This window comes from Sus scrofa, chromosome 3 (genome assembly GCF_054392235.1).
Source record: "Sus scrofa isolate SSC_HxYL_T2T_F1_AM1 chromosome 3, Sscrofa_HxYL_maternal_Yorkshire_Landrace_v2.0, whole genome shotgun sequence".
NCBI classification, from domain to species: domain Eukaryota; kingdom Metazoa; phylum Chordata; class Mammalia; order Artiodactyla; family Suidae; genus Sus; species Sus scrofa.
This window is the reverse complement of record NC_139385.1, coordinates 119024686-119035018: the sequence shown is the minus strand read 5'-3', so window position 1 is coordinate 119035018 and position 10333 is coordinate 119024686. Positions and strand designations below refer to the sequence as shown.

Genomic DNA, 10333 nt, shown 5'->3' with positions numbered 1-10333 from the left:
CAGCTGATTTTAATTTTCTCTTTCTAACAATGGGATACCTGGAACGTTTGCCTGTCATTGTTTATAAAGTTTTTCAAGGAGAGACGTTTTGCCATGTCTCAGTTAACAGTTGCCTGTGGTGTTAAGATTATTTAGGATTATTTGGTCTTTTTAATTTTAATAAATTCTCTGTTAGCCTTTTTTCCAAAGAAGCAGCAAGGTAAATGGGGACCTTAACTGCAGAGGAGTTAAAATAAACCTCAATGGTTGGTAGATGCAAACTATTACATTTAGAATGGATAAACAACAAGATCTTACTGTATAGCACAGGGAACCATGTCTGATCTCCTGGAACAGACCATGATAGAATATTTAAAATATATAAAATATATTTTATATATATGTATGTATATATATATAAACTGAGTTACTTTGCTGTACAGCAGAAATTGGTAAACCATTGCAAATCAACTATACTTTTATAAAAAATCCAGTGGAATAAGAAATCTCTACACCCAAACCCAAGCCTCAGGAAGCTGAGTCTGGGAAGCAAAGCCATGGGGTGTGTGTTGAGGGGTGGCAGGTAGAATGGTGGGGTTCAAAACTATAGAATCTTAGAATGTACTTGGAATAAGGATGGAGGGCTTGGCCTTACCTCAAATGGAGCCTCCGTATAGTAGTGAGGACCCCAAATGTGAAAGCATTGGCTTATTTAATTGTGTATCAGGCTATTCTCTTCATGCTGTACTAGTTCCTGTTAAACATCCATTAGTACACTTTCATAAGCAGAAATGCAAAGAAGGAATGATAGAGAGTATGTGTAACCACTTCCTTTCCAGACTGCATCCGAAGACTGACGTAAGCAGAGGCCTGGCTAGTTGGGGCTACTTGTGATCATTTATCCCAGTTATGGTAAGTCCACTAGGTTAAAACCATGGGTGAGTTTGCTAAAAAGTATCCCTTTTTCCCCATTTCTGTTTTGTATAACATCCGCATTCATCTAAATTGCTGTTTAGATAAGGTAACTCTACTTTACTAGTCAAGAGTGGGGAATAAAACCTATTAAGTGGATGCAACACACTTCCTTTCTGCCTGTTCATTCAATAGGCTCTAGAATGTAGTGGCAAAGAGCCTTTATTCAAATGGTGGGCGCCATGCTGTGGTGCAACAGTTGGATTTTTCACAACGTTCAGAAGTGCTTATAAATAGATAGGTTTCAATCAACAAGCAGCTTATTCAGGCGTGTGCTCAAATATAGTAGCTGCATTCATTAGATAGACATTTCCACTAATCCCAAGACTATGCTAATAAAAGAGTAATCCTTATGGGCTAAAGGTAGTGCTGGCTTGCCTTTAACTCTTATAGAGTCTTTCACAGACCAAGGCCTAATAATAATTGTAGCTGCATTAGGTTTTCACCAAGTGGACTATAAAAGCTGAGCTTATCTTGAAATTTTTCTTTTTTTTTTTTAGGTTGCAATAGCTTAGTGGACAAAGAAGTACTTTTTACTCAGGATATGCAGCTCGCAGCAAAGCCAATTTAGAAACCAATTGCGTGTATGCGTGTTCTCATTACTTTATTATAAAGCTCCTTCTCTTTTACTCTAGTTAATAAAGTGGTTAATAAAGAGTTCACTTGAGCAGATTTTGTTTTCCCCTTTGACTTTACGATAAATAACAAGTTAATGTCAATTTCAAGGAGATTTGCAAACTCTTAGTAGAGTGATTGGACTTTCTATGTGGACCTTTTTGGGTTTGGCTTTGTTCAGTAAGGACTTCACTCCTCCCACCCTATTCAGAACTAGCAGTGATTAGTTTGCGTAGCACAGCACTCAAATTTTTCCCTTGCCAGTGATGTCAGATCTGCCTTCCTTTTTATTATTCTGACTTCTTATAAATGGCAGTGACCTTTGAGTCAACCACACCATCTCGTGGCCCTGCGCCAACATTGTGATCTATGAAAAGCGACTCCCGCCAAGGACCGTGGGGCAGAAAACTGATGCTAGGAGCTCGGTCCTCTGTGTGGTAAGTATCAGCCACTTTTTCAATCTGTCCGTGGTGTTGTTCCCAGAAAGGGGTGAGGGGTGGTAACTCATGTTAACGTTGTCAGGAGCCAACCTGTGCATGGCTGACTTTTTCCAGACCGAGGGCTCAAGTGAACATCAGCATTCATAGGCAGACGACGTTGTTATAGTGCTACTCACAAACAGAAGTGCTTCTCGAGGACTCTTTTCCTGCGGGACTTGAGGAGGTCCTTAAGCTCTCTGTAGCCAGCCAGTGATCCATGTGACACAGATGTTATAACATGGTTAATCGGGAAGATGCATGTGCTTCGAAAATAAAAATGTACGCATAGATATACACATCAGAGTGTCTTAGAAACCATTTGATAATTAACGTTGTTCCCCGTTTGGAAGCTTAATGACATTTAGTGATGCTGGACCATGGTGCCAATGTGTTGTGATCCTCAACATTTTCATTCTGTTGCAAACTTTCCTTGTTTCTGGGCAGCAAATGTGGGTGGGGAAGGAAAAAATGTGATGGATTTTTTTTTTTTTTTTAATTTTATAGCCGCACCTGTGGCACATGGAAGTTCCTGGGCCAGGGATTGAATTTGAGCCACAGTCGTGACCTATGCCACTGGCAAAGCCAGACCCTTTAACCCACTGTGCTGGGCCAGGGATCGAACCCGCATCTCCGCAGTGCAGTCGGGTTCTTAATCCATTGCACCACAGCAGGAACTCCTAGGATTTTTATAAAGTGAAGGAGAAACAAAACCAAGCTCCTATTATCAGGATTTTGGGGGTTGATGCTAGGAAAAGGAGAGAGAAACAGTGATGGAAAAGAGTAGGCAGAACAAATGCCACAATGGGGAACTGACTGCCTAGGATGAACTTGTGGTTAGAAAACCTGGATTTAAGTTCCAGCTTCACCACTTCCTAGCTGTGACCACACCTGAGTTCATTCTGTGGGCCTGAATTTTCCTCAGCTATAAAATGCAAACAGCCACCCTACATACCAGACAGAATTGTTGTAGGGGTCACATCTGATGAAGTGTGCAGAGTATGTTGTCAGCAACTGAGCACAATTAGTTCTTGTTATGATCAAGAGAAAGGGGCATTGTGGATGGTCTTCAGGTCCCAGGGACTGGTGGAGCCCCTGGATTGGGGCAGCCAGCAACTTGGTTCCGGTTTCCGTAATCCCTGCAGGGGTCATGACCCTGAGGCTTGAGAAACAATGCTGCAGAATTTTTTCCAGTCTTCTATGTGCCCTTAATCACTCTGCTTACTGCAATCAGTTTGGCCTATAAGATGTCTGGTGCCAGGGGTGATAAAAGTTGTCTTGGTATTTTTATAGCCGTCTGTGGCCAGAATACCTGCTTATGCCCCCGCAGTCCTTTTTCACAAAAAAAATATGTATCAGCAGTAGAACTAGAGTGTGTTTCGCAGGCTCACTTGGTTCCCTTGGCCATAACCAGTAGGACCCAAGGTTATTTGGGGAGGGTGGGGTGGGAGGTATGACCTGATTAATGTTCACCTTCCCCCTCTAATGAATTACACGAGTATTCCATTCCATGTTCATTGTCAAAAAAATAACAAATATAAATAAGCTAGAAGAAAAGTATTCAATCACCCCAAATCCCACCCCTGTAGGTGATAACCATGTCAACATTTTTCTGCCTATTCTAGACTATTTCTTATATAAATACGGAGAGTTGATTGAAAGATAGGCTTTTTAAGAATTTAATTAATTAAGCTTTATAATTGAGCTCATGGAAGTAGGCCTGCCTTTAACCTGGTGGGGCTCTGAGCCAGAATACAAATGGAGGCCCACGCACCATATATCTAAATTATTTAAAAGTTATAAATCAAGCTAAGAAACTGTTAAATAAAATTTGTCTTATGTTTTGATCTTGTCAAATATTCCTTCATACTGACCTGGAAGGGCATTTTTAAAAACTGAAGAACTGTTGATTTACCATGAAAGGGCATATTGTAACTTGGAACATTCAAAACTTCAGAATTCCAGACCACAGGAGGGTGGTGAAGGGAGGGCCAGCCCTTGCTGAGCGCACCTTGCTCTGCAGGGACCTCATGTGGGCAAGACTCAGCTCTGCCATATCCCCACAGTCAAAATGCAACCCCCTCAGACCTAGGGATGCAAAGACCAGGGCCACTCTACCCTCAGGAATATAGGCCTGTGATGCAGGCTTTTGGTGTTTGGGGATCCTGAGGCCTCAGATACCTGACATGGCCTAGAAGGTGGGTTAGTACAGGCTCTAAGTGGGCATGTCCACTTGGTCCCATGGATGAGGGGTGTCTACAGGATGGACAGAGAGGGACTTGTCAAAAGGACGGGGGAAAAGGCCCTTCTTGACCAATCTTAAGGGTGGTACTATTGCGCAAAGAGAATCAGAGAGGGGAGCTGTTGGAACACTTATCTAGCATTCCTTAATTTTCCTTAGAAGTGAGAGAGTTTCCATTCCATGTGCTCGGAAGGAAAGAGAACAGGAGGAATAATTTGGTGTCTCTCCCCTCTGCCATTGTGGCAATGAAGCAGGAGTGACTTAAGGAACTAGACACGTTCAGCCCTCCCTGCTTCCCCTCCATCCCCCTCCTTTCTCCTCCTCCCCCCCCCCACTCCATCCTTTCCCCCTATTCCTGCCAAAAGAGAGATTGCATTCTCTTCCCGCCTCTGCTCTGAATGGAAGCATGGGAGTCAAGGCCCAGGCTTGTCTGAGAGGTAGCCCCCCTCTCCCAGTTCTCCCTAATGAGGTGGTAATTCTGGGTTGAGGAATGTCCCTGCTCTTCGTCCCAAATGCTTCCTTTATGGATCAATACAAGAGCTAAGCTTCAGGAGAAGTATCAGGAGGCCCAAACACGAGAACATCAAAATAATAAAACTGATGTTTGGATTTCCATCTGTGTGAGTCCAGCATCTATACCTCAGTTGGTTTCAAAATCAGCTCTGAGAGGGAAGGGGAGAGCAATTAATTAGAGTCAGAATTATTGGATTCAAGCCCTAGCTGTGTTTAGTGAGTTGTCTAGTAGATTTTTTTTTGAAGCATGGCGAATTTTTAACCAAGGCCATAAATAGGAACCATCTAAAGAATTTTACAGAAAACAAAACAAAACAAAGAAAGCAAAAAATCCTAGATTCAAACCATGGAGATTTAGATGCCCTAGGCCTGAGCAAAAAATTTTTTAAGGCTCCAAAGGTGATTCTGATACTTACCTGTGTTTGGGAATTGCTGAACATAATTAAGCTTTCTAAAATGAAACTAATTCCTCTATTACTTTGTAATAGACTGGTAGTAAGGAGTAACTGAAAAGAAAAGCAGTAAATCCTAAAGGTCTCTATCTTTAGAAAGTATTATTACTTCTATTATGGATAATTATATAGTATTATTAATTATCATAGCTATTCAATCATGTATATTTGGTGCAAAATACAATAAAATAAATATCAACGTCAATTAGCAGCAATCTCGTTGGACATCCAGAGAAGTCCATTTTAAAACAACTAAATATATGGATAAAACAGTAATTAAAAATTTCCTTTTGGAGTTCCAGTTGTGGCTCAGTGATAACAAATCTGACTAGTATCCACGAGGACTTGGGTTTGATCCCTGGCCCCACTCAGTGGATTAAGGATCTGGTGTTGCTGTGAGCTGCAGCATAGGTCATAGATGTGGCTTGTATCCTGCATTGCTGTGGTTGTGGTTGTGGCATAGGCTGGCAGCTGCAGCTCCAATTCGACTCCTAGCATGAGAACTTCCATAAGACATAGGTGCAGCCTTAAAAAAACAAAACAAAACAAAACAAAAAAACAGTAAAAGGGATACATACATGGGAGAGTAGCCATGGAATGGAATAGTATACATCAATGAAAAGTAATGTACTATAGCTGCATCACAGCAACAACCTTGAGTGAATCTCTCAAACATTACGTTGAGCAAAGGAAGCAAGACGTGAAAAAAGTTCATGCTGCATGTTTCCGAGTATATCATATAAAGTTCAAAAGCAACTGAAATTATAATACTTAGTGATGCATGCATGGGCATTAAAACTGTGTGGGAAAGCAAAGAATGGTTATCACAAAAGACTGGAGAGTGGTTACTCTTGTGGGTACACAGGGGTGATGGCTAGAAGGGTATATGAAGGGCTCCTGGGGAGTTGGCTATATCGTGTATGAACTTAGGTCAAGATTAACATGGTTCTCTTGCCAAATCATTGAGTTCTACATTTGTGTTCTGTACATTTTTTCTGAGTGTGTGTTATAGTTCATAGCAAAAAGCTTTAAGATATTAGAAACAGTACAGTCACACTTATTGTGAATCTGAGTGTCTACTTTCCCCTCTGGATCTTTGTACTTTTCTATCCCTTTCATCTTTCCTTTTTTCTTTTTTCTTTTTTTTCTTCTTTTAAGGGCCGTACCCATGACATATGGAGGTTCCCAGGCTAGGGGTAGAGTTGGAGCTACAGCTGCCAGCCTACACCACAGCCACAGCAATGCAGAATCTAAGCCATGTCTGCAACCTACACTACAGCTGATGGCAACGCCAAATCCTTAACCTACTGAGTGAGGCCAGGGATCGAACTGACATCCTCATGCATCCTAGTCGGGTTCGTTAACCACTGAGCCACGAAGGGAACTCCTTTCCTTCTTTTTGAGACCTGATTCCTTTTCCTTGCAAATTGTAAAATTGACTTTTGAGACAGCACACTTCTTCTTGAGGTGAAATTTAGCCATCACAAACCCAAACGTAACCCCATGTAACTGTAACTCTCCATCCACCTACCCAGCCTATCAAATACCTTAAACAAAATATAACATTTTACAACAAAGATGGTTTTGCCCTAAAACCAAAATCTGGGTAATTCGACAACCCTAAATTCTCTATTTCTCTTGTTTAACAGAGTTTACATCCTGTGCTTTCCACATGGCTGTCTGAATAAATAGTAGGGAGCTAACGCTAAAGGAACATGACCAGCTTTGATCACTGATAGAGTATGGGTCATCTTGGTGACCAAAGCCAGCATCTCACATTTCTTCTTGAAAAGCGTGGTGTTGACATGTTTAGTATCCTGTGGCATTTCCTCTGGGCTCCACGGTCTGATGGAAAAAGTCTCCGCTGATGTCTGATGGCCAGGTTGAATAGCAAGACCTTGAGACCCTCCATTCGACAGCTCTGGCTGGCATGGTGATTTCCCTTGGAGCTATAACAGGAATCCCGATTGTCATATTTGGCAGGATCCCCACACCACCACTTTCAGGGGGAGCACGTAGTGTGCCTCGATGGTTTTTGCACAAATAAAGGTGAAAACTCACCCATAACTTCATAGGGAATGATAAATCAAAACCCAGCACAGTACCAAAAAAAAAAAAAAAAAAAAAAAAAAAACAAAAAAAAAACATAATCCTAAGGTTTTAGGCTTTTCTGGAAGAGTTCCAAAAATGCATGTTTCAAGGGAATTTCTCAGGGCAACGCTGAATAAACTGGTGACCTACAGATCAAAGACATTGTATTTTATTAGCCATCTCCTGACCCGGCCAATCCGACTGTCCTTCTCTAACTGTTACTTGTATTCACATAAACCCTCCCCATCTTCTCTTTCTTCCTCTGAGAATTACAAGAATCACAAATCAGCGCTGACAGGCTTTGGTTTCTCATCTTCAGGAATGTAGCTGGTACATTCTTTATGTGAAAGAGGCAATCCTAGAAAGGGGTATGAACCAGACCAGACAGAATGAAGAGTATCTTATTTCATTGGCACAGAACAAAAGAGTGTCTTTCCTTTCCCAGGGCCTGTGGAGTCTAAGGACTCCAATGAAAGCAGCCTGGCTGAGCTGTGTCCTGAGGACGGAGTTGCAGCCCGCAGGGGAGAGGAGTCCGCCAAGGTAAGGGGGACCACTTTCTCTGCCCCAAGGCGGTTCTTACAATAGGGTCCCGACTTGCAAGGAACAGTGATTAACCCAGGGTTATTCACCACTCCCAAACATTCCACCAAAATCAGTTGCTTCCCACACTGATCCCAAGATCTATAGTTTTATTCGGAATATAATTATGAAAACATTATTAGTGGCCAACGTGGACCTGCTGACTGGCACAGAGAACTCTACCCAGTATTCTGTGATAATCTATGTGGGAAAAGAATGTGAGAGCGAATGGATATGTGTATATGACTGGATCACTTCGCTGTATAGCAGAAAGTATCACAGCCTTCTAAATTATACTTCAGTAAAACTTTAACAAAATCATTAATTTCTCCTAAGTTTACACTGTGCTAGGAAGTTAGTAAGCTATAGACAAGGCTGGCAGCTTCTAAGATGGCCCCAGTCCTCTCTGCATCCTGGTGTTTGTGGTCCTCTGTAATCCTCTTCTCCGAGTCGTTTTTTTCTAACCAATAGAAGATTGGCAACATTTAGAGTTCCCATTGTGGCACAGCAGAAAAGAATCCGACTTGTATCCATGAGGATGGGGGTTCGATCCTTGACCTTGCTCAGTGGGTTAAGGATTCGGTGCTGCCGTGAGCTGTGGTGTAGGTCACAGAAGAGGCTTGGATCCCGCCTTGCTGTGGTGTGGTAGAGGTCGGCGGCTGTAGCACCGATTCAACCCCTGGCCTGGGAACCTCCATATGCCTCGGGTGTAACCCTAAAAAGCAAGGAGAAAAAAAGACATTAAAGTAATACCACTTCCCTGATTACGTTACATAGGTAGTGACTTCCGTTTTACAGGCATATTTTCTCCCTTGCTGGCCAGGCCTTGATAGACCAGGCCTGCGTGTTGGAGAGGGCCAAGCGGTCAGGAACGGAGGGTGGCCCTTGGGCCGAGAGTCAGCCACGCCCCGAGGAAAGCCAGGATCTGAGGCAGGCCTCAGTCCAGCAACCTCCAAGACACTGCATTCTGCCAACAAACACTTGCGCTTGGAAGCAGGTCCTTCCTCAGTTGAGCCTTTAGATGAGACCCTCGTTCCGGCCAACTCCTTGATTTCAGTTTGGTGAGAGAGAGACTCTGAGATACAGGACCAGGCTCCACTGTCCCTGGGCTCTGTCTCACAAAAACTGCGAGATAATAAATGTGTGCTTTAAGTCACTGAGTTTATCCTAGCATTCTGCTAAATAGTGATAGATAAATGACACAACAGATTTCATCTGTCACCTTTCTTTCCATAACATACATCCTTAATATTCACTAATAATTACCAAGTCCATCTTCTTTGGAAGACCTTTCCACTATTTTATCTAAGATGGTAGAGTGACATGAAAGTCACACGTAGTGTGCTTTCACCTTATGTCATATTGTGTTGGGATCAGTCATCTCCTTAGAGAGTTATTTGGGAACTAACAGATGGTATAAGGGAAAGCATTAGGAAGCCTCTCTGGCCTAAAATGTAGCTCTAGTTATGTCACTCCACCTGCTAAAAGACCTCCCAGAATTCTCCCTGAAATATCAACTCTTTATTGTGGCACAGGGACCCCAAAGCCCCTTCCCACGTTTTCTCCTCGTGACCCCACTGCCTGCCCACCTCCGACGCGGTGGCCTGTCCTTCCCCATGTGTGTCTTCTCTCCTGCTGCCCTTCCTAGCACTACCTTCCCCACGTCTGCGGGTGGAAAGCCCACCTCTTCCATGAGGTGTCTCCCTGAGCCAGTGTCCACACCTAAGCCTGGTGCTGCATCTCCCCCTTCACGCCCCCACACTACTTTCAGCTTTGCTTGGGAAAACTCCTTGGCTGACCTTCATCCTGGTCTGGGTTGTGCCTCTTCTCTGGTTCTGCCTTCTCTCATCTCCCATGTGAGACCAAAGGTCACACAAGGTCAGAGACTGTTATTCTCTGTGTGGTCCTTCCCACAGCAGAATGCCACCTCAGGCCCAAGGAAGAGGTGGTTACTGGGTATTTGTGGAATCGAACATAATGAAGGGCAGATCCAGAGGGGGGGCACCACCACCCAGAGGGTGGCAACCCATGTTCTAATAAAGAAGTAGTCTATGGCCAAAGGAGGTTGGAAAGCAAGGTGTGCCCTGTCCCTTCAGGGAGGGTCTCCATAGACTTTAGATGCTTTAAAGTTTCTAAGAAGTGCTGCAGTAAAGAAACGGGTACCCACTTCCAGCTCTGGGTTTCTGTGACGCTATGATTTGGGCAGGGAGTCTGGAAGCAGCCTAATCATGCATCCACTGCATCCCTGCCTATTTGGAGCCTGACGCACAGTGAATGCCGTATGTTGGTTTTTTTCTTGGTCAGGCTGTGAGTTTATGATGCTAAGTAGTCTATATTAAATCCCCTGGTTTAGTCACAGGTGACTCCAGAGCAGTTTCAATTCATGATGCTCTGAATGGATCCTCAACTCCTAA

General features: G+C 43.3%; 1 protein-coding gene across 30 annotated transcripts in view; it reads left to right on the top strand.

Annotated features, from left to right (window-relative positions):
* The first annotated feature begins 1963 nt into the window (after positions 1–1963).
* LTBP1 (latent transforming growth factor beta binding protein 1) overlaps positions 1964–10333 on the top strand; it is a 523079-nt gene continuing 514709 nt past the window's right edge. For all 30 annotated transcript variants that reach the window (XM_085019627.1, XM_085019610.1, XM_085019630.1 and 27 more), the window contains exons 1-2: positions 1964–2003; positions 7786–7880. The gene's annotated coding sequence lies outside the window, so the exon portion shown is untranslated. The remainder of the gene's footprint in view (positions 2004–7785; positions 7881–10333) is intronic.